The 6,604-nt window shown below is 38.4% G+C and overlaps 1 pseudogene; it reads left to right on the top strand.

Annotated features, from left to right (window-relative positions):
- Positions 1 to 2,292: 2,292 nt before the first annotated feature.
- Positions 2,293 to 2,914, top strand: LOC127184308 (high mobility group protein B1-like; annotated as a pseudogene).
- Positions 2,915 to 6,604: the final 3,690 nt, after the last annotated feature.

Here is a 6,604-nt window from a genome sequence, read left to right as displayed (position 1 = left end):
TAATATAACCTGGTACTCCACAAAAATTTTTTAAAATTCATTCTGATATATATATATATCTCACAAGTAATCTTTTAAGCAAAGAGACCCTGATGAATTTCCAGGGCTATGAACATTTTGTCTAGGATGAATACCTTCTGGTTGCTGAGAAAGCTGGCTATATGTTTATTTTCGGCAGAACTCATGCTTGCCTTATCTCATTTTTCATAGTTATTAAAATCTAGATAGGGACGTTAAACATCAATTTACAATTGAGAAAAATGAGATACAGAGGAGGGCCAGGATTATAGGTCTTGGATTTTGGAGTCAGAAGGAGCTGATTAAGTGACTTAACCCAAGGTCTTCATTTCAAAGATTAGGAAGGTGATGGCAGAAGAGGTGCCAAGCTTTCACTCAATCTCATAACTAGTTACCAGTCTCTAGATTAGCATCCACATTCCCTGCTTTCCAGATTAATGTTGCTTTCTGTCTTCCTACATTCCTTCCTATGAAAACCAAGCCTTACTTTCAAGGTTATATTATAGATAAGCATACACATACATACATACGTGTGTGTGTGTGTGTGTGTGTGTGTGTGTGTGTGTGTGTGTGTGTGTGTGTGTAATGAAAAAAATACCAATTATCCAGGCTGGGACTCTCTGCGATTTTGAAGACAGCTTTCTCCTGTAATGCCACCACTTAAACCAGTTGATAGAGTGCACTGCCTGTCTAGCATACATGAAGTGCTGAGCTAAACCCCTACCATCTCACATACCAGGCACAGTGGTATATACCTGTAATCTCAGTACTTTGTAGGGGGAGGCAAAAGGGTCAGAAGTTCAAGGTCATCCTTGGCTATATGAAGACTTCAAAGCCAGCTAAGCTGCATGAAACCCTGTCTCAAAAACAATCAAATGTATTAATAAATTAAAAACATGAAAAGTGAAAATATCTTTGGGTTATTATGTATTAACTCACTGGTACAAAAAATCAGAAGCACGCAATGCAATTTCTGCTGGCGTGACCAGCAAACTTACAAAGCAGATTCAGTTTTATAAAATTGAATTTGTCTATTTTTATTTATATACTTTCTATGCTGCTGCCTAGACATTTGAGAGTAACATATAATTCTTTCCTGTTCTTCTTCTTCTTTTTTTTTTTTTTTTTTTTTGCCTAAAGCACACTCATTGTCTTTGCTGACCTGGGTATGGTCTCTTCCCCCTCTGAAGCCCGACTATTCTGGCAGTACAGCTTTAGCGTCCCTGAACATTTACTCTTGCATCAGGCAAAATTAAATGCCCTCTAACATGGTGCATAGCATATTCCAAACCACAGAAGTGATTAAACTCATTTAGGAAAACAAGCATTTGGTAACACAGGATCAGTAAGAACATGTTCCTCTTTGGCATCTTTTCTTAACATGCAAATATAGACGTGTGTACATTCCAGTTATTTATGTGAAAATGAAATTATGCTGTTCACTAAGTCTTACAATCTGGGTCTGCTCACTTATCATAGAATGAAGCCTGTTTTAATTTTGGTATCCCAATAAAAGCAGTTTGAATTGGACAGCTGTGAGTTCAGAAAAACAAACTGGAGGTGGTAGGGAAGAAAGAGTGGAGAGAAATTAGCTGTTGGCGTCTGAAGGCAAGAGCCAGGAGGGGCAGATAGAGAACATGGAAGTGGGAAGCTGGGTGCATATATGTCATGCCAAATGAGGCGGAGAGAGATCAAGGTAGGCATCTTAAGGGAGGGAGTTCTGAATGTGAGAGTCATAAACTGGCAGTGATATTTGTGAATATAGTTTATAACAAGCATAGGGTAATTTTCGTACTCTGTTTTTAAAAAGGAATTAAAGTGCAGCAACATGAACATTCCATTGTAAATATTGAGAGACTAGACGTTGTGTGACATGCAGAAGGAACAGGCAGCCAGCACCAGCAGAGTATGTGAAAGCCCTGAAAACAGACAGGCAGAACTAGCTGTTAATTCTCTGGGGGGCATGGCAGACTTCCTCACCCCACACAGTGCATAGACAATAGAAGTCACTAACACTTTTCAAAAAGGAAGAACTTATTATATTCAAATTTTAATTACTAATTTTACTGTAGAAATTAAAGTTCCTATAACTAGCTGTACCAAAAGGAGAAAACAAGACAAAATAATGTTCCTTAAGTTTTAAGGCAGGGTATAGGAATAAGGGGAAATGATAAGTTAAGGAATGAAGCATTTTGGTAGTACATTGAGCTCCATAGAGACAGTGCTGGGACAAGTGCGAGCCCGACTGGTACCAGGTGACTCTGTCCGTCACGGATGAAAATCAAACAAACATGGGCAAAATCAGATCCTAAGAAGTGAAGAGGCAAAATGTCTTCATATGCATTGTTTGTGCGAACCTGCCGTGAGGAGCACAAGAAGCAGCACCCGGATGCTTCTGTCAACTTCTCAGAGACCTCCAAAAAGTGCTCGAAGAGGAGGAAGACCATGCCTTCTAAAGAAAGGGGGAAATTTGAAGATACGGCAAAGGCTGACAAGGCTCATTACGAAAGAGAAATGAAAACGTATATCCTCCCCAAAGGGAGCCCAAAAATGAGTTCAAGAACCCCCAATGCCCCCAACAGGCCTCCTTCGGCCTTCTTCTTGTTCTGTTCTGAGTAACACCCCAAAATAAAGGGAGAACACCCTGTCTCGCGCGTTGGTGACGCTGCAAAGAAGCTAGGAGAGATGTGGAACAGCAATTCTGCAGATGACAAGCAGCCCTGTGAGAAGAAGGCTACAAATGGAAGAAGTAAGACCAGGAAGGATATTGCTACCTACAGACCTAAAGGAAAGCCTGATGCAGGGAAACGGGGCCTCAGAAGAACAACAAAAGTAGGAAGAGGAAGATGAGGAGGAGGAAGAGGAGGAAGAAGAGGAAGTAGAAGATGATGAATAAGTTGGTTCTAGTGCAGGTTTTTTTCTTGTCTATAAAGCATTTAAGCCCCCTGTACACAACTCACTCCTTTAAAAAAAGGAACTGAAATGTAAGGCTGTGTAAAATTCATTTTTATACTGTACAGTGGCTTTTTTTGTATCATTAGCACACTACCGAATGTGTCTTTAGCTAGCCCAGTCCTGGTGGTATTTTGAATGGCCAGTGACCTTGTCTGGTACAATTGGGGGTTGCAAATTGGCATGGAAATTTAAAGCAGGTTGATGTTGGCACACAGCAAAAATTAGCTGTATATGGGCGGTAGAGTTTTTTATTTTTAATTTTTTGTTTTGTTCTTTTTTTCCATTCATTTTTTTTGCCCATCTTCAGTGGTCTGTGATGCAGCTTATACAAAGATAATTGTTGTTCTGCTAACTGTATACCACTCTGTAATTGAAAAAAAAATATGTCTCTTTTGTTGACATTCTGAATGCTTCTAAGTAAATACATTTTTTTATTAAAAAAAGAAAGAAATGTAGCATTTTATTTAGACTCATGGCATCAATGGAAGAACCAATAAAGTTTAAAGTATTTTAAAGGGAATTCAAATAAGGTTGGTGAAGTTCAGGTTTGGCTTTCATTTCTTGCTGCTCTTTGATATTTGAAATCATTTGTTATCTTCATAGGTAACATCTGTTGCAAAGAATGAGTAGAATGAATAAGTCACTGGTTCTAGCAATAGGAGGAATGACATGTTCTCGCTTTCCAGCTCTTCAGAATAAGGTTCAGGCGATTAGAGACTAAACATCCAATTGTTAAAGTGGGCTGAAAAATGAAAAATGCTTTGCTAGAGCCGCTGGGAATTTTTCCTTTTTAGGAGACTAGTTACATCACACTTAGTTGAAATAAATTATTTTTCTTCCATCTTCCCCCTTTCTTCCTTCCCTCCATCTTTAGTCCCTTTTCCTGTCCCTTTCTCCCTTCCTTCCTTTTCCATCGTCAATTTGCAAAGTGGCCAAACCTCCTCGTATCTGTGGCTCCAATCCTTAGCCTCAGTGAACACTTGAAGCCCCAGAAAATAGAGGCCCCATCTGTAGCCCATATTATGCACACATGCTTATCAATAATTTAATTTAGTGGTAACAGTAACATGTTTTGTGTTGGGCGTGTACATGTACATATTTATATGTGTACATGGGATGCATGTGTGTGCAGACCAGAAGTTGCATGTGTCATCCTCTACCACTCTCTACCTTATTGCTTTTCTTTTTTCCTTTTTATTTTTTTTTTTACTGATAATATTCAGATTACATCTCGATTGTTATCCCATCCGTGTATCCTCCCATTCCTCCCTCCCTCCCGTTCTCACTCTATTCCCCTCTCCTATGACTGCGACTGAGGGGGACCTCCTCCCCCTGAATATGATCCTAGGGTATCAAGTCTCTTCCTGGTAGCCTGCTATCCTTCCTCTGAGTGCCACCAGGCCTCCCCATCCAGGGGATGTGATCAAATATGGAGCACCAGAGTTTGTGTGAAAGTCAGTCTTCACTTTCCACTTAACTGTGGAAAATGTCTTGTTTTATTTATTATTATATGTACAGTGCTCTATCTGCCTGAACACCTGCAGGCAAGAGTAGGGAACTAAGTCACATTATAGATGGTTGTGAGCCACCATGTGATTGCTGGGAATTGAACTCAGGACCTCTGGAGGGGTAGTCAGTGCCCTTAGCCTCTGAACCATCTCTTCAGGCACCCTCTCTACCTTATTTATTAAGACATGGTATCTCATTGAGGCTTGAGTGCACAATTGAGCTAACTTACTGACCAGTGGGCCAAGGGGATCCTAAAACCCTGGTTCTCCTGTTTTTGAAGCAAGTTCTCTAACATATGAGTTGCTTTCCAGTGCCATAGAATCTATATTCAAACAGTATATTGTAATTTTTAAATTTTATTATTAGTTGTTTCTATTTTCATATTGTACCTCATTAATAATATACTGTAATAAAACTGATGTGACTGTGCTCTATCAAAAAATAACTTGCTAGTATTCACAGTTGTGATGATGTGGGATGATTTGATACCTGGGTGATAAATTATGTAAGCTCAGTATTATGCTGCTCTTCAACTTCAGGAAGAAGGATTGGAATTTAAAATGTAATTTTTAAAAAAAAAATCATGTTAACTATTTCTTATACAGTAGTCAATCAGTCACAGCTGAGACTATGAAGAGTGAAAGAGAGGCTAAGTGGTCCCAGTTTCTCTACCAGTGTAGAGAACAACAGAGCAGGGGGAGTCACATAATGTTATAGTTAGGAAAACCAAGATGACAAAAAAAGTAATACAAATGGAAAGCAATGAGAACAGGAATGAGGCATTTAGGAACTAGTGCTTAATGTGGGCTAGATAATCTCAGTAGGTCAGTCAGAAATCAGATTTAATTGAATTATTGAATATTAACAGAGTTGAAAGTTAAAGTGAGATCTAACACTTAAGAGACAAAGGCAATCTACTTTATTATTACTGTTATTATTATTACTAATCTTTACATTGAGTATTTTTTATAGGCAGAAAGTAAGAAGCTCCAAGATACTGTATCTTAGAGAAAGTTGAGTGAAAGTACTTAATAAAACAGAGTTTGGTAACCATGGAAGTCAATTTTCTCAGAGATTGCCAGTAAAAAGCTAAGAAAGTATAAATACAACCCTGAGTTTGTGGAATGGAATTCTCTGTCATCACATCAGTAGAGTTCAAGTGCACTTGTGTTAGATGGGACAGGAGTTGTGTAGGGTATTTCTAGAAGACAAAGAATGGTGACAAGAATTTCCTAATGCAAAGGAATTTCTGTGCAGAATCAAAAGTTATCTGTAACATATGTTGGCCATAGCCTCTGTGCTAATAGGAAAGAGGGGGGAATCTAGCAGGCCCTGGTAAGGAATATCTTGAAATAGCAAGTCTAAGAAAATAAAGGACAAATTTGAACATATAGGAACCTACTGCAAACTTAGAAAGAATTTAATAATATGAGAGAAGCTTAAATATGTATCTATAGTTTGTTTAAAATCAGTCAGAATAACTAATTTTCTCATTTTAAAAATAATGTAGGATGGAACAGGAGAAGGACCCAGGAATCAAGGGCACTGACTATTCTTCCATAGGACCCAGGTTCAGTTCCCAGCACCCATATGGCCACTTACAACTGTCCATGATTCCAGTTCCAGGGAATGTACACCATCATACAGACATACATGCAGGCAAAACATAAATGCACAAAAAATAAAAATACATCACTCATTTAAAAATAATGTAGGCATAATTTTAATAAAATGTTACCATATATGGGACTGGAGAGACGGCTCAACAGTTAAGAGCATTTGCTGTTCTTGCAGAAAACCAGAGTTCAGCTCTCAGAACCTACATTGGGTGACATACAACCAGATGGTAATTCAATTTTCATGTGATCTGATACCTTCTTCTGACTTCTGGGAGTACCAGGTGTGTGTGTGTGTGTGTGTGTGTGTGTGTGTGTGTGTGTGTGTGTGTGTGTGTTTGTATGTGTGTGCACACGCGCTACACATACATGTAGACAGGCATTCACACATACACATAAAATGAAAATATATTAACTTATAGATATATCTATGACAGTATAATTTTTATAAATACAAGTTTATAATTAAAATTATGACCTAGCTCAAAAGAAAAACTCATACATCA

Source organism: Acomys russatus, chromosome 32, assembly GCF_903995435.1.
Source record: "Acomys russatus chromosome 32, mAcoRus1.1, whole genome shotgun sequence".
Lineage (NCBI taxonomy): Eukaryota > Metazoa > Chordata > Mammalia > Rodentia > Muridae > Acomys > Acomys russatus.
This window is presented reverse-complemented; position numbering and strand designations above follow the sequence as displayed.